Raw genomic sequence first — 25175 nt, 5'->3', positions numbered from 1 at the left:
TGTGGCTGCTGTGCTTAGGTTGCACTGCGGTACTCGCCGTTCACCACTGCCGTCATTTGCGATTTCTCACATTCTTACAATGCATGATCGACTCAGCTACACATATTTCGCGTTTAGCTTCGTTACTTTTATATAAGCGCATTTACTAAAAAAAATATCCAGAGGAATCAAAATGTCCGTGCTGCCCATCGACGAGGAATGTAAGTGGTGTCGCAAATGCATTTAATTGGAACGATCTTTTTTTTTTTTTTTTACAAAACAGTTCCCACTTTCCAACAATAGATCTTTACTGCTGTTTAGCAAAGCTCAGAGAAGAAAAAAGACGTGTTACTGTATTTTCTTGTTACTAGAGATGTCCTTTACGCAGTGGCCACCACGCTCTGGAAACACAATGTTTGTCATTTTCTGCTTTTGTTCTAATAAAAATGATGCAACATGTTTTTTCATAATATCATTCTGCAGTCCTTTGAGAACATTTTGGGGGACTTTGAACAAAATTGAGATTGGGTTTTTTTATTATAGATTTTTGAATGGAGAAGCACTTTTCTCTTTTTGGTGTTTCGAGCGTGAAAATTTACTACTTTGAATATTATTAGAGAAATACAAATGCAGAGGTTAATTATTCACATAAAGGCCTATTCATACTGCAAATATGAACAAGCTAAGATGTTCACAGAAGTAGCCATAGCGTTCCAAATTTGACTGATTTTCAAAAACGTAGCGTTTTTCGTGAATTTTTAAAAATACATAATTTACTCAGAATTACATGAAATGATAAGAGCTATTTCCTCTTTACTTCTACTTTCGCCAAAAAGAAAGATATTTGTAATATATAGCTTGAGTAGCTGCCAGCATGGTTCCGAAGTTACGAAAACGCATTTTTCGTAAAGTGGTCGTCGTCAACCGGCGACACTTGTCGAATTTTGCTGTGTTGAAAAAAATTTTTATTTGAAAACGAACTGCGATTTCGTGCTGTGCAATCATATGTGCACAACATACAAATTTATCAGGAAAATCGGAAACATCAAATATACACCCTTTTTCGATTTTTCGTGGAATCGACCAGAAGTAGGTTATTGTTTATAGTGCATTGGTATACGAGAGCTCGTACAATGTCTACTGTTGTTTGGAAAATATAGCACCGCTTCATGTGGACGCATCTCACTCGCGTGGACGCCTAGTGACACATCTCCGTATCGACGTCTAAAGCCCATGATCATGATTTAGTCCTCGCGGTAGCTGAACTTCTTAACGAATACATGGACACCGCATACGATGAATCCCGCGCAAAGATGGACAATGTCAGCGAAGCTGGGACGCCAGTGCGAGCAACGCAGCGCCCTCTGGTCAGTGGACGGTTCCTATACTCACGGCGAAATTTCCTTGGCAATGAAGGAAAAGCTACGTGGGTGGAGCTTCTGCACATGTACTCCTATAGGCACCCTGCAATGCAGTTTCCGAGATACGATGGTAGCGCCAGAAAACACAGCCTAGCGAGTGGACGCAGCAAAATCGAGTGTCTATCCTCCGCATCCTCTATGTTCAGAAACGCTCCTTGACTTGAACGTGACTTGCCATCGCCTCAATGCAGTGAGTTTGAAACGCGTTTGTAGCGTTTCTGCTGCCTTGGCACAGCCTGAAAAGAGCGCGTTCTAAACGCGTTTATGCTGCATTGAAGGCGGTGGCAACATCCCTGAGGTGATTACGAACGCACGTAGGAAGCGTTCGTTGAAAGAGGCGCCCAGAAGGGAGACACTTGAGCGCGTCGATGTGTCCAGCAAGCGTTTCATTTTCTTGGTATCCCTGGCGGCTGGTGCCCTCAACACTCAGGCGTTCGATAAGAGCTCCATCGCGCCCTCTGGTCAGTGACGGGTGCCTATACACGGAGTAGCCCGGCATGGCGCGCGTTTCGCACCGCTGTGGAAAGCATAGAGTTTCCTACAATACCTACTAGAGGGAACTCTGGCGCTAGTGTCTATGGGAGCTGCAATGCATCGCGCTTCAGCCAGCATGGGAATCATGGGTAGTACACGGATTTGTCTAAACTTCGTTCTTTCGGCTCCGTTTGGCTCCTCGTGGCCTGCATCCGCTTTGTCGCAAAACGAAGTTGAGCAAAAGTCAGCAGTTTCACTTCACCACTTTAACTTCTTTAGGCTCACCGATTCAAATCTGGTCACGAAGTTCACAACGATCCATTCTTTTATCCGAAAGAAAGCCAAAACATAGCAATAAACAAAGCCACAAGTGCGTTCGAAGCCCACAAGCACGAAGACTAGGCAAATCCGTGTACTACCCATCATTCCCATGGTGGCTGAACGATCGCAGCGCCAGAGTTCCCTCTAGGTCATTTTAGGAAACTCTATGGTGGAAAGTAATGAGTATACGCGCAGTCAGCGTTCCAGATCGGCTGAGACGCTACTTAGCCTTTTAAGTGCAATTAAAAGGCACGACTTTCTCACGCGTGCAAAAACGCAAGGTCAGAACGTACAAAGTTAAAACAAATACAAATATCTCACTGGTGAGAGCTGCGTCCTGTCTCAAAGAGCTACATGCAGAAAATGAAAGCGCATTATTTATATATCGCGCAGAAAATACGGAAACAATTATGAGGCTGCACTCATCAGTGGTAGAATATGTGCGATATGGCTCTGTAGTCTTCGCTTCATTGCTAAGAAAGTTGTCCGCGAATATACACTGTCGATGTTCAGTTATCGTTTCAGTAGTTTCTGTCTCGTAAAAATGCGCACGTGAGCATTCTTCTTTCGAGACACAAGGAACGGTTTTACAGAGCGATTGCGGCAGTATTGTGTGCTAGCCCGGGGATACAGCAATCCAAGGCTTTTGTTAAGACGAAAGCATTAGATGCCTCATCAAACGCGAAAACTGACCGGCGTCCCGCGTCGTCGACGCCGTCGGCGGCGTCATTGCGAGTGCAGCAAAAAAAGCGTCACCACGTGATCATTTCACCATATGACGTCATCGAGACCTCGCATATCGCCAAAATATCTGACAACATTATTACGACGTTGTCACTTCACGTGATGAAGCATCACATGATGACGTCGTCGGATGACATCAGACCTTCGTCAAGGCAGGGCCGATCTCTGAGGCAGTTCAAAATGAGGTGAGGTGCTCCGATCGTGGAGGCAGTGGAAAACCACGTTAGGTTCAGCAAGCTTTCGGACGGTGGTGGGGCAGGGTCAATACATCGACTGAGGAAAAAAAAAAGAAGATGGCTTCCGCCTTCCGGTCGTAATAAGTAAGTGCATAATGGACTCTGTGAGTTTTTGCAATTCTTTTAACCCAGAGAGCGCAAGCCTGATTGTTGATTCTTTGAACGTTGAGTTAGTTTTGTCGTTGCACGTGCGCGCTTAGGTAATAGGTAGGGCTCCGTGTTTGCGGTGTTTATTTTTCTTGAAAATCGGCGGGTGTTTGTCGGAGTTTATATTTTTGGGATAAATTCGGCGTTTATCGGAGTTTATTTCTCGAAAATACCCAATTCTCCGAAATTCGGAGTTTTGCATTATTCTCAAAACCCCAAAATCTTAGACCAATTCATTTCTGAGTACTAACACATCACAACACACAAAACACATTTTATTTTTTGGAAGGTTTGAATGCACAAAAAGCATATAGGCACAAGCGATGTACTTGAATACAAAAAAACTGTGTTTTTGCGTATAACAACCTTAGCCTAAAGCTTATTTTAAAACACGCAAGCATAAATTGCGAGGTTACTGTCAGTGATCGAAGCGCGTTCCTTTCGATTGACAACTCTCAGCTTTGAAATTGGTCTCTCAACGTTAGCGCTAGAAACAGGAAGCGTCAGAAGACGGAGCGCGCAGCGAGAGAGCACTGGCCACTCGACATTGTGAAGTCTCCAAAACAACAGTGGTTCAGCAATGTTACATCATTCATAGCACTGATAGTTCGCAAAATCACTTAGGAGCTGGCTCATGTCGTCAGTTTTAAGAAGGACTAATTAAAAAATGGGCGCATAGGTTTCGAACGCGCAGGGCAGCTCATGCTTCACATTTGGATACCCAATTTGAACACAGTACCAAAACGATTCTTTGGTGAACTCAAGTTGATAGCACATGTTCCTCTGAGATGTCTGTCTCCCTTTTTCGGCGACAGCAGCGTACTATCCGTGAAAGTCTGCGACTGCCGTTAAGTGGTCATTCTCGTCAAAAAGGTAAAACAGATTTGTGACGTCTGATACGAAGACATCGGTTGGGTCACGCCATTGACGGCTGAGTGCGTGCAAGCGAATCCCCAGTATGGGATAAAATTGGTGTACCAGGATACTCTCTGCCTCAAGTACCTTAATGATTGAGAGCACGACACAAGAATTCGTCTTCAGAAACCTCATCTTAACGAGCAAGTCGTGCACAGCTTCAGGCGACGAAATAAGACTCTCGAGCTTCTGACACTTCCTTTCCTCGGCTTCGTCGCTTCTCAAGACAGACAAAATGGCGCGCCAGTAGTCCAAAATATATTCTATAGCTTCATAAAAGAGAAACACCTCGACGAACATACGGTCTCAAGCGACTTGATGGTCATGCCCATGGCCAAGCACACAAGACCAAACTTACGGCGCAGCTCCCGCGACAACTTCAACAGGGCAGGACAACAAAATCGTGAACTACGTTATACGAGGTCGTCCTGATTCCATCCTCCAGAGCGTTGTTGAGTAGGTGGCACGGATATTTGAAGTGAAGCGCCTTGGATTCGGGGTAGAAGTGTTGCAAGTCCTTGTGAAGCTTCTGCATGTAGGAAGCTGAGTCGTGGCACAATGCAGCTACGTCGCCTAATAAACTTTAAATCGGTTAAACCACAAGATGTATCAATCAGCGCTTAGAACTCGATAAAGAACGGAACCAGGTCATATTGGCCCTTGAAATCAGAGTTGATCGGATAAATGCGAATTGTCAAAAATTTTATCGGCGAATGTTTATCGGATTTTTTCGGATAAAACCGAAAACACGGAGCCCTAGTTATAAGAGAGCATTCGGAGATAGGGGCAATCGGCAAAAGAGAGTAGAGCGTAAACCAGTGGAACTAAATGTACCTCTGGCCATGTTACGTTCTCGGATCCAATCTTCCCGCGAGCGGTTCATCTGGACCCTCTCAGTCGGCACTGCGTGGTCGGCACCCAGTGGAACCCACTGAACACGCCGTTACATGGAACTCCTCTAGCACATCGGTGCCGCCAGCGTAGTTCACGCGGGACGTAAGAGCGCGGGCCAATTTTCCTGGAGAAAGGTGAAAAAAAAAACATGGTTGATTCCTGCGTCATGGGAATCGGAATAACACGAAAGTAAAGCGTGCCCTTACAGAAGTAACTGAATGTTTACTGTGCATTGATGTCTGGCAGCTAATGGCACCGTTTCACGTGTATGCACCCACTTTGATGATTGGTGGTACATCTCCATCCCGACGACAAACGTCCATGTTAAATGAATAAACAAACCCCCGTGGTAGCTGAAGTGGTCAGCGGTGAAAGCGTAATCGAAGGAGGAGGTGCGATAGCCAGAAGAGCGTCGCATATTGGACGCAGAACTTGGTCGCCATCCCACGGCATCTTAAAAAATCACAGCATATCCACGGAGTGAATGATCATGAGTGGGCGAAGCTGCGGAGGTTCATCGGTAAACCGTGAATCTTCCGTGAATTCTGCCCAGTACATCATCACCGACGTGAGATCGGGCGCGTTTATACTAAAGGTTCAATGAGAGTTATGACGACTTGCAGCTCACTTTAATTTTACATGTACGCTGTGAGTTTTCATTGTTTAGAAAACCATTGCTTTAGAAAACAGCTGGCGTCTTTCGTTAAGCAGTAGGCGTCTTTTCGTTTTGCTTTAGAAACATCTGGCGTCTTTTCGTTTTGCTTTTAGAAAACATCTGGCGTCTTTCGTTGGTTTATTTCAGCAATCAACGGCGTTTTGAACAAAAATTTTATTGTTTAATCACGCACAGGAGAAATCTCACCAGGCACTACCTTGAAGGTAAACAATGGCTGCTAATGGGAATGAGAGACAGAAGAAGTCGGCTTTTAGACACTTCTACTTCTACTACCGTTTCCTACTGGAACATTCCAATGGCTGCTAATGGGGAATGAGAGACAGAAGAATTGGGCTTTTAGTTAACGCGCACGTTGCGAATTTTTTATTGTTCAGCAACGCACAGGAGAAATCTCCCACCGGCACCACCTTGGAGGTCAAGATCTGGTACTAGCGTTACGACTGGTTACGCACTACGAGGGACGAACGGGTGCCGCTTTAATGAGCTTCGCCCCTAAAAATGATTGAACACTACTGCCGGACTAGAGGGAAACGCAAAGCGCGTCGTGCCGCCCGGGTGGCCCGGCCGCGACTTTTCTCGGGGTGAGCGGGGAACGCGGTGTTACAGCCAGGTGTGGCGGGCTCGCGTCGCAGAGCTATTTTTTGTTTGGATTAGCGTGATGCTATGAGCAAGGCCGATGCTTTTACTAGAGTGTGCTAGAATATTTTGAGTGGCGCCACCGAAGGCGGAGCCCCTTGCAAACCGGTGTCCACTCTTTTGAAGAAAGTAGCGGCGGCGCTGGCGTCGCATAATCTTGAACACGGCCGGGGACGAGACACGCGCAAATGAAGGAACGCGCGCGTCTCCCTTTTTCCCCGGCCGCGCCGAGGAATGTTGGCATGTTCTGACTCACTTGCGTTCGCGTTTGCGAGTTGCTCCGCGCATCAGTGACATAAATGGAATAAAAAAAGGAACACCGTTTAAACCACTGCTATGCGCCCGTGTGCAATACTGTGCACGCCCGCATGAACCAAGGCCACAAGCTATCGCTTTTTAAAGGTCCAATTTTTTTGTTTCTCCATGCGCGAAGAAAGCGCGCATCAAGGTACCCTACTCCCAATGATAAAGAGCGACAACTTGTGTGGTAAAGAATTTGGTGCCGACTTGACAAGCCCATCGGTGCCGATTGCGCTGTGTGTGAATATCACTTTGAGCCTTACTTCATCAAGAGAGACTACGTACATGTAATTAACGGAGCGGAAATTCGAGTGCCGAGAGAAAAGCCGCCTATTCGACCTGACCGTGGTGCCGACAATTTTACCGAATGCACAGTCATATCCCTCCAAGGAAACACCGGCGCCGCGGCCTCGGACAAAACGGCGTCAGCTTGCGTCTGATGGTCACAGTGAAAGGAAACGACGTCGCATCGAGCAGGGCAATGCGTCGTCACCCAACGAACGTTCAACAATCGGTACTGCGAACCAAGGCGGTGAAGCGTAAAGTGAAACGGCGGATGTGGTCGTGGGCTTTGCTTTTGAGCAAGCCGCCTCCGTTGACGAGCTGCACAATTTCGCTGTTCCATTCAAGTCGTGGGCAGTGCTTGAATTCCCTGAGCTTAACGGTGTATACGTTGCGCGCCAGTTGAAGCGATGCTTAGAGCAAATTTCAAGAAACGGCAGGTTCATAACAGCGCTTTGTAGAACTATATTATTGTCGCGCTTCAAGCGCGACAATAATGTAATTATGTAGGAGGCGGGGGTAGTAAAATGGGGACGGCTTCGAATAAATGCATTTTTTTAAAAACAAATAAATATTAAAATAGGGGATGCACTAGTGGGCACCCTTTATTTCCTAGATCCTGAAATGTACTCTAGTGTCAGTACACCCACTACGTGTGAGTAACGGAGTGAGCGCACTAAGGTGTGCGGCTTATGCAATGGATAGCATGCTTTGAGCCAAGAACAATTATGCGCGAGAAACTTTTTCGAAGTTGCGATACACCCGCTACGTGGTCTTCAAGCAATACGCGCACTAATGTGTGTGCATTTTGTAATGGATGGCTGTCGTTAAACCAAAAAGTAAGTCGTTATGATATTCACATGATGTGACGGCCGGTGACAATGTACGCTTGTACCACGCAAAATTACTGCGATACAACATCTCGTACTGTAACACCTGTGTACAGGACTTGTATGTTTGTGAAGCATGAAAGTTACCTTCAGTTCAATTCGAAGCGGAATATGACGAAGAAGTGTTGGTATTGATGGATGCTCCGGTCAAAATGAAAGTTTTGTAATCTCAACCGCATGCTAAAAGCGCTGCGGTGGGAAAGTGTTCCCTAATGTCTGGGAATGAAGAAAGAAAAAGAGGCGTGGCTGTGCGGTAGAACACAAGCTTGCCATGCAGACGGCCTGGGTTCAATTCTCACTCTGACACAAAATTTTTATTATTTATTTTAATTGCAGCTTTCTTGATTTTTCGGTCACGCACAAGATGATCATTTTTCGCTCACAACCAACGACACCGACACCAGAATTTATGCGAAACGATCTCTCTGAAGCTATCGCGTTGAAATAGGCATTTGCCTAAAATCCGGTCTCTTGTAATGAGGCATTCGACGGTCCGCCAGTGACATGCGTGTTTGTGTGCGCCGCGTTCCATTAATTAAGACTCTCTCCATCGTGGGCTCGTCGGCGATAAGCCATTCCTGATGTGGCAATTCAATCGTTTATCGAGATCACTTGTCATTTCACGCTGCCGCATTTCGCAGTTGCCTTTCATTGTTTCACACACGACCGTCGTTGTTGCCTGTAGCAGCAGCAGTCTAGCACTGCTAAGCACGTGCGAGAAGGTCCAATTGCCCGTACGGAGAAAGGGAAAAGTCAGGAGGAGGCATTATGCAACGCGATAGAAAGAAAGAAACAAAACGAAATAGTAGGTCTGGCACGCTCATGCAAAGCTTGCCCCTCATTTTCCGGACTGGAGATGTGCTCCTATTTTCTTTTTCAAGCCTCTTTCTGAATATTTGGGAAACCGGAAATTGCTGCTCCCTGCATTATTATTGCACCTCACACAGCTGATCGCTCTTGTCGTGAAGTACAATTCTTTGACCCCTTTGCCCTACAAAGCATTCTCTTTATTTTTTCGTACCGCAACAAAATACCCTAACCGACTTTCCCACAGCATGTTCACTATCACTTTCCTATTGAACTTCGCGCATGGCACATGAAGTGTGAGTTCACACGGATCATTATTACAACCAAATTGTTAGTAGGAAACCCGCCGCTTATTATTTTGTATTTTCCGGTCTTGAATGAAAGAAATATGAACGGGCTAATCATAAATATGGTTGCCTGTTCTAAATATCTTCTCATCGACAGCAGCAGCCAATGTGCGATTCATCTCATGTTGATCTCACTGTAGGACCGCAATCGAAAGCAGAACTATAGATGCGGCATGTTTATGCCAACTTAATAGGCGGGGGGCCTGACTCAAGAACGGTATGCTGTCTTTTTATTTGATTTGATGCAGTTCACTGATTTTCATTTGCGTGTATGCGTGTATGCGTGTGCACGCATACAAATGTAGGGCAGCTGCCCTGTATGTGTATGTGTTTATTTGTAATGTGAATATTCCCTCAGCACAGGGTAGCCAGCTGGTCTCAGAACTGGCTAACCTCCCTGTCTTTCCGCTTGTTTCTTCCTTCCTTCCTGCAATTGCCAACGTTTTGCAACATCACCCGGCCAATTCTCAATAGATTACCAATTAAGGCTCCCAAACATTCTTGATATCCCTATTGGCTACAATTCTTTCTGCTGTGTCGTTCCTAAATATTACACCCTTCTACACCTGCTGGTATTTTGTTGTTCTTTTTGTTGTGTGGAAACTGCCCGTACCGCTGAAACCACCTCACGCGTATAGGTCTGATCTCAAGGAGCCCAACCAGACGCGAATTACGGTGTCGCCATCTTCCTTTTCCATATTCGTGATGGACTGTTGCTAAAATATGATTGCGCAAATGTGACGGGCACTCGCGACCATTCTTCTCTGGGTCACGTCCACAGCTTGGACACTTGGTCGTCTCTCCATCACTTTGCATCTCTCATCCCGCTTTACTACTTTGACAATGCGCCTCGTTTGCCTGTCTCTGACAGCCTAGGCACAGAAGATTATGATCTTTATGATCGAGTGCCGCCTGTTTTCGAGGTACGTTAATATACTTATCCATCAAACTCTATGTGAAAAGCCTCGGCATCCAATAAATATGCATAGGTGAGGCCCTGCTTTGAACACAGGGCTATGTAGCGTGTGGTCCTGCCAGGTAAAGCGTAGACGTGTTATTAAGCGCAGGTATTAACGGTCGAAGAGCATTCTTTTCTTTATTTCTCAATTCCCGGCGTGTTCACCTATAGGCCTCTGCATGAAACCAGGCCCCAATTTATATGCCGTTCACATAAGCGCACTTCGGTGAGATGTTTTAAGCATGAAATGCTTTGAAGTCGCTTGTCGGCGACCTTTCAGTGACCTTGAGTCAAAAGCCAGAGCTGTTATCCAACTTAAGGAAATGAGCTCTCTGCCCCCTGACAATAGTACGGGACAGCCTTACGTATCCTAGTTACTACCCAAAGAAGTAAAAAAAAATTGCTTCCGAGTTCTTGATGTTTGTTCAGAATATCAATGAAGCTGCAACTTCAAATACGCTAAGTTCGTGTTTGCCATTTCCAAATTCGGCCTTCAAGAAGCACATAAAGGTCACCATACATTTTATTGACAGATCACGAAGCGTTTCACCGCTAAAAAAGGACAGTAGTGGGAGGCACAACCCTTCACCAGGTCAGACAAGCCGCCGCAGCCAGTGAGGCCCTAGACGAGGGGATCCACCCAGAGTAACTAAGGTAAATTTCTTAGTGAACTTCAGCTACTTTGAGCGTATCAGTCAATCCATCTAGCCGCCTACGGCTTCGTACTTTCGTGGCTGTTTCGTTAACCTGATATACACAAAAAATGGTTCTGTCGCATGAAGTGACGTTATGACTTACATAAATGACATGTACTATGATAATCATGACATGCATGTCATGCATAGGTCGGGAAAAAATGTGGAGCTCACTCAGACTAACTCATGTATATATATATTTCGCCTAGGGCTCACTCGCACTCAGAGTCTCCACAATTTTCCTCAACCGGACTCACTCGGACTGTGAGACTCACTAAACTTTTGTAAAGCGGACTCGGACTCTAACTAACGAAAATATTACTCACCCTGACTTGCTCAGAATCAGACTCACGGCTCGATCCGAGTCGGATTGAGTTGACGCATGAGTGCGTTTGCGACCTATGATGTCATGGACTACATGATTTGCATCCCGTGGTCTTGGTGCTCTCGCGGCCAGTGCTCTCACTGCGTACTACGCGACTGTGATGAAATACGCAAATATACGCAGTTGCACACGTTGTTAATCCTACGACTGGTGCTGATTAATAATTATAGCTGAGTCCGTTGCAAATGGTTGGAAACTTTAAACCACCCATTAGTAACACAGCTCTTATTATGTGACGCCTGGTGGGATATTACTCTTCTCTTCTGCCACGGAATATTACATCACTCATCGCGATTACTCGGCCTACATGGCAGCAGCAGAGATTCTTATTATGGAGAAGTCCGAAGCACTGGCATTAGTTCGTGGTAGAATAAGTGAGCGTCGAAGCAAAGTTCCACGGTTCGATTCCTCTCGAGCCCAGTTTTTTTCTTTTCGTTGTTTTATTGCTTCGACGGACACTGGCTGCTGCGGCGGACAGCTACGCTACGAAAATAGACTTATATATTAGTGCTATATTAGTATATTAGTCTCGCCACCTATCGAAAAGCGCTGTTCTCTGCCAAGATTGTTCCACACTACTTTAGTTTTATGCATATTAATTTTCAGACCTACTCTTCTACTTTCCGTATCCAGTTCAGTAATCATGAGCTGCAATTCGTCGTCTCCCACGTTACTCATCAATGCAATGTCATCAGCGAATCGCAGGTTATTGAGATACCCTCCGTTAACTCTTATCCCTTATTCTTCCCAATCTAGGGCCCTAAAACCACCTGTAAACACGCGGTGAATAGCACTGGAGAGATCGTGTCTCCCTGCCGTACGCCCTTTTTTATTGGGATTCTGTGCTTTCTTTATGGAGGACTATAGTGGCTGTGGATCCGCTGTAGATTTCTTCCATTGTGTATATACAGGCTTCGTCGATGCCCTGATTCCGAAGTGCCTGCATGACTGCTGATGTCTCCGCCGAATCAAATGCCTCCTCGTAATCTATGAAGGCTATGTATAGGGGTTGGTTGTATTCCGCGCATTTCTCTATTACCTGATTGATAGTATGAATATGGTCTATTGTTGAGAAGCCTGTACGAAATCCTGCCTGGTCCTTTGGTTGATTGAACTCCAATGTCGCAATTACTGATGTAAAGAGCTTGTAGGCAACGGACAGTAAGCTGATGGGCCTGTAATTTCTCAGGTCCTTGACGTCCCCTTTCTTATGGATCAAGATGATGTTGGCATTCTTCCAAGATTCTGGTATCCTCCCCGTCGAGAGACACTTCGTATACAGCGTGGCCAGTTTTTCTAACATAGTCTCTAAACCGTCTTTTAACAGGTCTGATATTTCCTGTACCTCACTAGCGGCTTTGCCTCTTTGCATTCCCTTTAGGGCTTTCTTTACTTCCCCTGTCAATACTGGTGGGATGTCAGATGTCTCTGGGCTATTACTGCTTCTTACAATATCAGGAGTACATCTACTTAGGACAGGTAGTAACCGGGGAGCCGAACCATGAGAGTGAAATGACTAGAAGATTAAGAATGGGATGGAGCTCATTGGGCAAGCATTATCAAATCATGAGTGGTAGTCTACCACTATCCCTCAAGAGGAAGGTATATAACAGCTGCATCTTACCGGTACTTACCCACAGAGCAGAATCCTGGAGAATTACAAAGAGGGTTCAACTTAAATTGAGGACGACGCAGCGAGCGATGGAAAGGAAAATAATAGGTGTAACCTTAAGAGACAGGAAGAGAGCAGAGTGGGTCAGGGAACAAACGGGGGTTAAGGATCTCATAGCTGAAATCAAGAAGAAGAAATGGATATGGGCCGCGCACGTAGCACGTCGGCAGGATAACCGGTGGTCATTAAAGGTAACTGACTGGATTTCAAGCGATGGCAAACGCTTGAGCGGGAGCCAGAAATTTAGGGGGATAGATGAGATTAAGAAGTTTGTAGGTAAAACGTGGCAGCAGAAATCACAGGACCGGGTTGATTGGTGGAACATGGAAGAGGCCTTTGCCCTGCAGTGGGGGTAGACAGGCTAATGATGATGATGAGTATATTAGTGTTATATTAGTGCATGTGTAGCTTCCAAACTGCGTTGCGTCCGTAAGAACGCTGAGTTTCGCATAGTGCGCATGAGAAGAAGAGTTGTGCACGCGTATTATGCGAAACACAGCGTTCTTACATAAGCAACACAGTTACGGATGCTACACACTCGTTAATAATGCCGAATAAAGAGCTTCCGTACTGGCTCTGCGTGTAGGTGTTTGTCCAGAAAACACCTCAGACGTACACTCAAAGGGAGTTACGCGGCGTGCACGCATATATTTTTAGCAACAGCTGTGTAGCGGGCTTTTGCTATTTTTATTTGTTTCTTGCTTTTTGTAAAATCCTTGAATCTTGTGCAACTGAACATTGGTTTGCATGCGCATTTTCGCAATGAGTGAATATGAGTGGCAATGAGGGGCTATCACACCTATTTGTCCAACAGGTTTGATAGGATGGTGGGTTATAACATCAGTCAGTGTACAGCTTATTACACCTGCTATTTGTTAAACTGCATACGTGAAGTTCCGGAACCGTTTATTAAGCAGGCATTTCTTTGCAGTGCACATTTACCCGGCCTCGCTAATCTCCCAGCAATGGGAATTAAAGCAACGGCCCGCCAGCTCTCCTGCTCTGCCTCGCCAGCGTGCGCCGAAATGGGCACCTAAATACTCCCACAGGAACGACCCGTGTATGTTGTCTCCAAAGCGCTTCCAAAAAGGCCGAGAGCCAGAGAAACACTGCGATTACATGCTGCCGAGTAAAATCCCCCCCGCAACATTAGACCAATATCCTATCCCTTATAATGGCGACATAACACCTCATTAGGAAACATTACCGTCACCCTCACGATGGCATAGGTACTCCCTTGTTGCACTTTAGCGGGGCTACAAGAGGGCAAACAAATTAAAGATGAAAAAAAAAATTCTCGGGAATTCAAGCTTGAATCTAGGAAACAGCGGGAAATGGTCACGAATACATCGCTTTCGAAGCGTCAGGACGCAAGTATAACGCAAACGGAAGCGTCGGTTTAGAGCTCAGGGGCCACACAGCGCCCAACGACGACTTTATAAATTCGAGGCAGAATTAGCCAGTTTCGAGGGGTGTCTCCATGGTGTTTTGTGCCGGCCCTGCCGTTGTTGCCCAACGCTGATAGCGTTGGTTGGTGTCATGAGCGGGCTTTACTCGACCCATGCATGAGCACCGACGCTATGCGGACGCCGAGCAGCCGACGCGGCGCGGGCGAACACATCGCGAGGGATCTTGTTTATACGTATTGGATAAGCAGTCCCGTAGCCTCCACACTGTTGCAACCAGACTGCGAGATGAATTATAGAGAGACGGCGCAGCACTTACCACACATCTCGCATGCGACCCGCACGGCGGGGAAGCAGACTTTAAACATTAATGGTCTACCTGTGTAACTTGAAAGCACTGAACATACGGTTTTGGCCACCGCCTCTGTACACATCACAAATGCTTTTCTTTCATTCATTGATTGATTCATTCATTGCTCTATGTACCTACTTTGGTTGAACCTGCCCCTTGCTTGGTAAGCAATTCGTAGCACATATTTAACCGTATCCATCCAGGTATTTTCGTTACCTTGCAGTCATTTGTTTAGAGGATAAAGAGTAACCTTAACATACATTTCATCGGCACGTTTCATTTTGTAGGTTTTGGGTAAGGGTACTTAAAGAGGCACGTTAACTCTGCATTATATCCAGATAAAGAAGGCAGCCTTCTCAGAATGATGTATGCAAGCTGTGTGCTTATGTTTCTGGCTCCAATGACAGTCTCGTCGGTTTTGATGTGAAACCACTGTCTTATCTGCACAGGGTGTGGGACAGCTGATGTATTAACCGTGCCATAGTCCTATAAAGTCCCGCAGAACACGACGGGACGAGAGTTGAGTTGAAAAAGATGGCCGATCCCTCCTTCGTAGGAATCGGTATAACACGAAAGTGAAACGTGTCGTCACAGAAGTAGATTATTGTTTATAGTGCATTGGTATATGAGAGCTTGTACAATGTCTACTGTTGTTTGGCAGATATAGCATCGCGTGATGCGGACGCATCGCAATCACGTTGACGCCTAGTGGCACGTCTGCGTACCGACGACAAACACCCATGATCATGAGTTAACCTTGCGGTAGCTGAAATTCTTAACATATGCGTGGACCCCGCATGTGGTGAATCCCGCGCAAAGATGGCATCAACAAGCACATAATAAACACTAATGCTCCGTAAGCACTCCTTCAAAGCGTCGTGAAATGCGAAGAGAAACGCTGCGCGCGTCGTGTCTTTCCTCTAGCCTGGCCGAAAAAACTATTCTAGCGTGATCTCAATAGTCATCCCTCATATTGAGATTGTAGTTCTAGCACGTAAATTCAGGGAAATTACTTTTAGTTTCCCAATAGAGGTTCATTATTTGCATAACAATAATAATTTGACATTAACAAACAGTTACTTTTTTGTCTATTTTGTAAAAACGATGATCCAAAAATCACTGGTTCCGTTGTTTCGCTAGGCGTAGTTGCCGGTAACATTTCGTTAATCTATTAAAAGTTCGTATTCATTGCTCACTGAAATTGCTGAGACAAAAAATTTGACATCGCTTAGAATACAGGGGATACCATTTGAAAGAATGAGTTCTTTCCTATAGGAGCGTTAGATGCATTGAAACCCAAACCGCAGAAATACGTGTATCAAAATGCATTCATCTTAAAAAAATAATTAAAGCCATTTCCTTGTCTGCGAAAACTGAGCAAAGGCCGGAGCTGGCGAACAAGCGCTACCGCGGGGTCTACAAAAATTGAGTTGTTTTAGGGGCGAAGCTCCTTAAGGCGGCACCCGTTCGTCCCTCGTCGTGCTCGTAGTAGTGAGTAACAAGTCTTACCCTTTGACCTCCAAGGTGGTGCCGGTGGGAGATTTCTCCTGTGCGTTGTTGAACAATAAAAAATTCGCAGCGTGCGCGTTAACTAAAAGCCGAATTCTTCTGTCTCTGTAGAAGTGTAAGTGTTAGCTAAAAGCCGACTTCTTCTGTCTCTCATTCCCATTAGCAGCCATTGTTTACCTCCAAGGTAGTGCCTGGTGAGATTTCTCCTGTGCGTGATTAAACAATAAAAATTTTGTTCAAAACGCCGTTGATTGATGAAATAAACCAACGAAAGACGCCAGATGTTTTGTAAAAACAAAACGAAAGAACGCCAGATGTTTCTAAAGCAAAACGAAAAAGACGCCAGCTGCTTAACGAAAGACGCAAGGTGTTTTCTAAAGCAATGGTTTTCTATACAATGAAAATTCACAGCGTACATGTAAAATTAAAGTGAGCTGCAAGTCGTCATAACTCATCGAACCTTTAGTATAAACGCGCCCGATCTCACGTCGGTGATGATGTACTGGGCAGAATTCACGGAAGATTCACGGTTTACCGATGAACCTCCGCAGCTTCGCCCACTCATCATCATTCACTCCGTGGATATGCTGTGATTTTTTTCATGTTCGTCGTTCTCTTTCTTTCTTCATATATTTCTACATCTTCTTGCTTCCCTTCTTTCCTTCTTTGTTAATCTCTAGCTATACAGCCCTCGCTCCTCCTCTCCCTACTTCTTACGCTCAATTACCTTCCCCGCCCCTTGCTAAAAGATACTGTACATGGCTATGCTATGGTTTACTCAATAACGTCCATATTTCCGTGCTCATCACCTGTACATCAATACTCCTCGCTACCCTATCTTTCCCAACTCCTTGCTAAACTGCACCATACCAGGCTGTGCCATCCTTTGCCCTCTCATCTCCTTTTTTCCTTCCTCCTCACCTTCACGTCACTAACCCTCACTTCCCTTTCCCACTCTTGTCATACTATGCGATACGTGGCTATGCTATTCTATAGCACATGCTTTCTTTGGCGCATCCCCCCCTCCTCGCCCCTACAACTCTGTGGTTAAAAATGTTTTACGAATTATGCTGCGATATACTCTTCTTTAAGAGACTGGTCAGCGATCTTTAACGAAATTTACGTACATATAACATCGTAGAACTTGTAGAAAAATGCGCGTTTTTAATAAAAAGTGTGTAACAATTCAGAGTATTTATTCGGAAGCATTAGACGTCTCATGAACGCGCACAGTGACCTTGACGGCGCACAGCGCCGTCAAGGCGAATGAAAAATATAATCATGATCTTGTGATTACGTCCGCATGACGTCACATATCTACAATATATGTGACGTTATCATGCTGTCACTGTGACGCCACTATGACGTCATCACATGAAAAAATTCGGCAGATCCCACGTAACGCGGGAGTCGATGTTATGCGAAGCATGCGGCGGGTAGGTGGCTGTGGCGTAACTTTTTTTACTGAGCGACACGTTACAAAATGACGCTAAATATATGTTTAAATTTTATACGCACACATATATATGTTGAAGAGCCACATATGTGTCCCGAGAACGCACGCACGTTTCACGAACTCGTGTGCATGTGTGGAAGAAGTTCTTGACAGTTCTTGAACAAGGGCATCATCACCGTGATCAGTGAGCACCAGCAGCTGGTCATGACTTATTATAGGATTCGGTCGTGATCGTGGTGACGAGGGGTCCACGTGTAGTGAATTATGTGGTACAGTAGAGCTGTTGGAATTCTAGGATGCCTCGGTTCCTACACCTACACCCGTTCATAGCGTCACATCTTAGCATAAAAAAGCGACACTCGGCTCTCGCCTGCTTAGTGTGAACAAGGAACCCGTATGGGTCCCGAAACGTCTCTCTGTTTTTCACCTTGACTTGGTCAGTGACCGCATCTACATCCTCATGCCTCGGTCATTTGGTCGACAAATCGGCTGTCGGCAGAGCCGACGACAAGTAGGAACCTGAAGCCACCCTTCGCGTTGGTGAGGTATAGGCCATCGAGGCTGGTAGGCCTGGATAGTGCTACGTGGACCAACATCACTGGATGGTGTTTGTCGTATTCGTAGACTACCTGGGCGTATGTGGCCTACGTAGCTTAGTCTACAAAGCGGCTGTCACTCAATCTGCCATCATCCTCGGTCAGCATGATGTCATCGCCCAGCATCGTAAGAAATGAAGGGGACACTGCGTCGTTCTTGCGGACTAAGTGCAATTTACGGTGCGGTGATGTGGATATCATAAGTAACATTCGTTAATGTATTCCTCATGGGGTCGAGCAATGCTTCAATATAGCTTGCTGAATCATATGAATACAGACGTAATGTTTATTAGACTGCTATAAAAGCGGAGCCAACACTGGAGCTACAGACGTTAATCTGATATGATGCATGTATCGTAGGAGTACACATCGTAGGAGTATCATGTAGTGTTTATTGCTTTCTTGTAAAATTAGATAGCAAGCACTACAACCACAATTGACGTTGCACTGATATTACGCCTGCGTAGGCTGTTTTTCCAAACCAGTTTATAGACCTGGCACGGCTCAGTGGTAGAATACCTGACTGCCACGCAGAATGCTTGGGTTCGATTCCTGCAGGGATCCTAATTTTCATTCATTCCATTCATTTAGCCAACGCTGCCATTGTTGATTTTCCTTAACGCTCTAGCATTTAGGTTACCAATGTCTGTTCTCGCCGTTTCTGGGTAGATATAAACTGTCAATCACCTGTGGCGCATACCCGTACACCGCGGCCCGTGGTAAACGGGTATGTGCCACACGTGTCTAGTGGAAAGGGTTTGGCGACGTACGCGACAGGATTTTAACGTTATTCATGTCATGACCCGGCAATCATATTCGTCAAATCCTCTTACCCTCCCATGCAAATTTTGGTCTTCACCAAGTTAAGGAGGCGATCATGAGAGCACCCAGACGTAGGCGGCTAGATAGATAGATAGATAGATAGATACGTAGATAGAAACGCTCAAAGTGCCAGAGGTTCGCTAAGAAATGCTTCGCATTTAATAGTCATTTGGTCAAAGGTGGGAGGATCACGGAGGCAGTGCCAAACGATGTGCGGTGCACAACAGCTTCCACTTATCTCCGATCCCATAGACTGTGCAAAACCACGTTGGATGCGGATAGCTTTCATGGGAGCCATAGAATCGAGTGAAAGGGAAAAGAAGATGGCTTTCGCATTCCTCTCCTCTCAAGCAAACGTGTAAGGAAGCGCGTGACTTGCGTGCACTAGGCTATGGGATCGCGCAACTCTCAAGTCTTAAAGGAGCACTGAAAGCAACATTTTTGTTTGCGCCTTTTATGCTTTACTAGCAGCTGAAGTGGTTGCTTGGGCGAGCAGGTAGGACATACTTCACATAAAAACAGCGCAAAATGACACATCCTCTGTCTTTTTTGCGCTGTTGTTATTGCGATAGCAATGATACGGACACTATCAGGGGGTTTTTGCCGTCGCCGTCATACTCCGTATATGTATATATATCTAATCTTAAGGTGTTTATTTGAGGGCAATCGGCAACAATACGCAGTGGTGAGAGTCAAGGCAAAGCACGCAGTCTCAGCGCAAGCGGCGTTCTTTAGCCGCTCGCGCTGTGAGCAAAGCAAGCAGCTTGTCATGTCACGGCTCGCCATTGCGCAGGTGTTACCCAACTATCAGGCCGCTCGCGTGTTTTAAAAATATTCCATTTTAAATACGTGCCTGACCAAATTCACTGAAATTTCGCCAGCTTGAATGTGAAGGCACAACGATTAACCCACATAACCCAGATTGAAGGTATGGTGGAAGCCTTCGGTTCTTCTATTTTATTTTTAAGAGCACTTGCGGCCACTTACTGTATTGCGAAACAAGACATCATCAAAACAAAGCAAGACATGAGCATCAAAACATTAAATCAAAACAAGACATGAACATTATTGCAGATAGACAATTCATTGAAAAAAGAGTATCGGTGGAGCTAATACAATCATCTTGGCAAGGAGCTAATACTTTTTCCTGGATAATAAGAGTAATACTAATAATATCTGGGGCTTAACGTCACAAAACCACGATATGATTATGAGGAACGCCGTAGTGGAGGGCTCCGAAATTTCGACCACCTGGGGTTCGTTATTGTGCACCTAAACCTAAGCACACGGGCCTCAAACATTTTCGCCTTCATCATAAATGCAGCCGCCACGGCCGGGATTACATCCCGCGATCAATAAGAGTAATACAATCTTTAGCTTTACGTGCGAAAACTGCTACATGGCTATCAGTCTCGACGCGGACGAGGGCTCCAGATATGTCGTCCACCTGGAGTTCATGAACGCGCACCTGAACCTAAGTGCACCGGCAGTTTTTTTTTTCTGTATAGTAACGTATATCTTTGACACACACGTCTGCTGAAAAATCAGGCCCTTGGCTTCCGAGAGGCTAGGATGGGAAAATTTACCAAGCCAACGGCGAGTTCCGGTTTCCACGATGTTAAAGTGAAATAGGCACGTGTTCACAGGATAAAGAAACTGTCCCCAAATAGCATCCTTGTATGGAACCATAGTGAACACAGAGAACAGCATAACAATAGCCATGGAAAGCATGGTCATCTCGCTGTTATGAGAGAAAGAAATGCGCGTAACATGCGAGGTCATTCGACAATTATCCTGCAAACGAAATTACTGCTGATGGGGCGTTGATTTAATAGGGCCCCTAAACAAAGTCTGCAAATACAAATAACGAGAGCGTTATTGTCTCCTGGCGTTCCCTGAATTTTCAGAACAATTCGTGACGCCACCTGTCTTTTCACATGAGGTCATGAGAACAACATCTCTCATCTGGTCAGTATAAGAGGATTATCAGTTATCAATTGTCTCCTACCCTCATCTGCCATGCAATCCCACGCCTATTCGGCCTTGTCTCTCATGACTCTCGTTCGCGATCAAGCAATTTCACTTCATTTTGTGCGTTGTCGACTGCGCAAGCAGACATAACTGCGTGTAGTCGATGGGCTCAACGATTTGTGCTGACGTTGTCCACGTGTTTTACGAAGAAATAAGCGGATGTAGTGTTGGTGATAACGGCGAGAAAGAAACCATTCTCTCGTCTTTGAACTCTGAGTGGTATAGGGGTCCTTTAGCGTGACAATCGGTTTCTTTACAAGATTCAAGCGAACAACATCATGCATCGCAAAGAAAAATACAAAGTTTCCATCTCAAGGGAGCCCGCGTATATACTGCAAAAATTTTTCTGACCTTGGCGAGCTGTGACTTGCGCTTGGTGCTTGCTCGATACGTTTTTACCCCGTTTACGTGAATGGCATCGTTTTGAGCAAAAAAATCACGCCATATGCACGAAGTGAATGATGATTGACGAGCTGGCTCGGAGATAGTTGGGTTTTGCCTACGTCTATATCATCATCAAGGCTCTGGAACAACAAGAAAAAGACTTCTCTTTCGCGCGAGCGTGTGCATCTACATTTGACATTGCTATATGTGGTTTTGCCTGCGTTAATGTCATCATCAAGGCGCTCGAAGAACAAGAAGAAGACGACCTCTCTTTCGCGCAAGCGTGCGCCTGCTGCAGTTGGATAACGCTATATGCGGTTTTGCCAGTGTTAATATCATCATCAAGGCGCTCGAAGAACAAGACGAAGAAGACTTCTCTTTTGCGCGAGCTGCGCCTGTAGCGGCCGCCTCTAGAACTAATTTTACGCTTACGGCGCGGGACTTTGCCCCTAGCCTAAGAACCTGGCGAGCCACCTGCTAAAAATCACAGCATATCCACGGAGTGAATGCTGATGAGTGGGCGAAGCTGCGGAGGTTCATCGGTAAACCGTGAATCTTCCGTGAATTCTGCCCAGTACATCATCACCGACGTGAGATCGGGCGCGTTTATACTAAAGGTTCGATGAGTTATGACGACTTGCAGCGCACTTTAATTTTACATGTACGCTGTGAATTTTCATTGTTTAGAAAACCATTGCTTAGAAAACATCTGACGTCTTTCGTTTTGCTTTTACAAAACATCTGGTGTCTTTTGTTGGTTTATTTCTTCAATCAACGGCGTTTTGAACAAAATTTTTATTGTTTAATCACGCACAGGAGAAATCTCACCAGGCACTACATTGGAGGTAAAGAATGGCTGCTAATGGGAATGAGAGACAGAAGCAGTCGGCTTTTAGCTAACGCTGCGAATTTTTTATTGTTCAACAACGCACAGGAAAAATCTCCCACCGGCACCACCTTGCAGGTCAAAGCGTAAGACTGGTTACATACTACGCTACGAGGGACGAACAGGTGCCGCTATAAGGAGCTTCGCCCCTAAAAGCCCGCTCGTAACTATGGCTTATGGACCTTTCGGAGCTGCCATTTTTTTTCGTTCACCAGCATTCACAAAACATAAAGGCCGCTCACCTAGTCTCTACGCAGTGCGCTCTCATTGCATGTGTAACACACTGCCCTATGCGTGTAAAGCATACACGAAGCAAAATGATTGAGGCCGCTTACTGCAGACTTCTCTTGGCTGAATGTGGCTTGCCTAACAGCGTCTACAGCCGTCTTAACGGGGTGTTGCCAAGTCGTTTGCATAGGGTGCTCTGTATATGGCCAAGAATAACGCTGATGGTGTTGGGCGTGCTTGAGCAGAAAGCCCATCGCTTTACGTGAACTATAATGCAATTCTTTCACTTTATTTACAATACACGGATGCCTCGTAAAAACACCATACGCACTGGAGCCTAAATTGGAAAATTAGAGTGCTTATTTGGGCCGGTTGGTACATGGTCAAAGAAACGAGAAACAGCGCGAAACAGAGGACAGCGCTTGGTCCGTCTCTTTCACTGTCCTGTGTTTCGCGCTGTTTCTCGTTTCAAGTTGAGCGTTCCGATCCTTTTTAATTTTGAGTGCAATCATTCTTGCTACACCCGCACAGTAATAGTTGAGTGCGTAGCTTCCTTTAAGCTGACATCGAGGTATTTTAGATTCCTCTGTTCGAGAAGCGACGTTACGGCTATTTTAGAAGCGGTACACAAAGGCGAGGGAGACAGGATCATGGACAGAGTGCGGCGTCACGAGTGATACCGCAGGCCACCTCGTAATTTCTGATAATAGCGCGGGGGCTCCATTTTGATGGAGGCGAAAATGTTTGAGGCCCGTGTACTTAGATTTAGGTGCACGTTAAAGAACCCCAGGTGGTCAAAATTTCCGGAGCCCTACACTACGGCGTCTCTCATAATCATATCGTGGTTTTGGGACGTTAAACCCCACATATTATTATTATAATTTCTGATAATAGCATGCTTTATGTCAAACACCGCAACTAAAGCATTTTTGTGTCATCCAATTTCAATAAATGGAGAAGCATTCTTTCGATGTCCAGAAACGTTTCAGAACTGATAGATATATAATATCACCTCGACATTTCATTTGCGTGATATACTCGCGTGATAAAACGAGTTAAAACTCGTATAGCCATAGCTACACGGTGTGTCTGGGATTCATTATTCATGAATACTTCCTTGACGACGCACGATAATGTATGGGAACAAATTCATGCATTTGATAAAAGAATTTTCAAGGAGAGCCCCGCATGACTACGCGCGGCCTACTTGTCGGCCGAGTTGTTAAATTCGTGTCATGAACATCCATTAACTCGTGTTTATTTTACTGACCGGTCTTCTGATTCTCGATATTGACAAAAAGCAAGGAATTCGAAATTTTCAAATTAAAGATGTACTACACCACGACGGGATTTTTTTGCTAACCATCTGAAGAAAAATTAAAAAAAAATGCAAAACGAAATAAAGAAACCATGTGATAGAATAATGAGTGCATTTTAAAGTCAAGATCAGTCTTCGGCAATAATAAAGGAGAGAAGATTAAAAAAAATCACAGCATATCCACGCAGTGAATGATGATGAGTGGGCGAAGCTGCGGAGGTTCGTCGGTAAACCGTGAATCTTCCGTGAATTCTGCCCAGTACATCATCACCGACGTGAGATCGGGCGCGTTTATACTAAAGGTTCGATGAGTTATGACGACTTGCAGCTCCCTGTAATTTTACATGTACGCTGTGAAATTTCATTGTTTAGAAAACGATTGCTTTAGAAAACATCTGGTGTATTTCATTAAGCAGCTGGCGTCTTTTCGTTTTGCTTTAGAAACATCTGGCGTTCCTTCGTTTTGCTTTTAGAAAACATCTGGCGTCTTTCGTTGGTTTATTTCATCAATCAACGGCGTTTTGAACAAAATTTTTATTGTTTAATGACGCACAGGAGAAATCTCACCAGGCACTACCTTGGAGGTAAAGAATGCCTGCTAATGGGAATGAGAGACAGAAGAAGTCAGCTTTTAGCTAACACTTACACTTCTACTTCTACTAACGTTTCCTACTGGAACATGCCAATGGCTGCTAATGGAGAATGAGAGACAGAAGAATTCGGCTTTTAGTTAACGCGCACGCTGCGAATTTTTTATTGTTCACCAACGCACAGGAAAAAATTGGCCGCGTATCTGCGTGCTTCGCTGCAAATGTCGTCTAAAGACGATAGAAGATGCGCTGCGTGAGATATGAACGCCATCTGGCAATACGTCGGGAAACGTGAATGCTGTGTTGCGGGCTGGTAGTCCCGGCGCAGCAGCAGGGAAGACCGACGGTGACCAACGCGACCGGCGGGGATGCCAGCCAGCCCGAACACGCGGTTTGGCGCGAAGCGCCGAAGCAGAAGAAACGTCCGCCCTCAACGAGTGCTCTCCACACACTCTTTTATATTCATGTCGCCTGGGTAAAGCAGGAATGCCATAGCGGCGCCCCATGGCACTCGTACAGTGCAATACTGAACTTAAACCGAAACACAACAATGAGCTCGCGCAGAGGGCACGGAGGAAGCCAAGTTTCGGCGCAGTCGCATTTTCAGCGCAGCTTAAGAAACTGGGGTGTCTAGAAATTCGTATCTATGTATTTTCTATTAAAGGAACACACCACCTAATACTTACCTAGTGATGTTGCGCCTCAGATATGCGTAATGTTTGCTTTTTGATCAACCATGTACACAAGTATGAACCTATTAGCCGTTCACGATGGCTGGCCCTTGTGCAAGTGGTTCAACTTTGGCCGAGTGGCTGAAT

Source organism: Rhipicephalus sanguineus, chromosome 9 (assembly GCF_013339695.2).
Source record: "Rhipicephalus sanguineus isolate Rsan-2018 chromosome 9, BIME_Rsan_1.4, whole genome shotgun sequence".
NCBI classification, from domain to species: Eukaryota; Metazoa; Arthropoda; class Arachnida; order Ixodida; family Ixodidae; genus Rhipicephalus; species Rhipicephalus sanguineus.
This window is presented reverse-complemented; position numbering follows the sequence as displayed.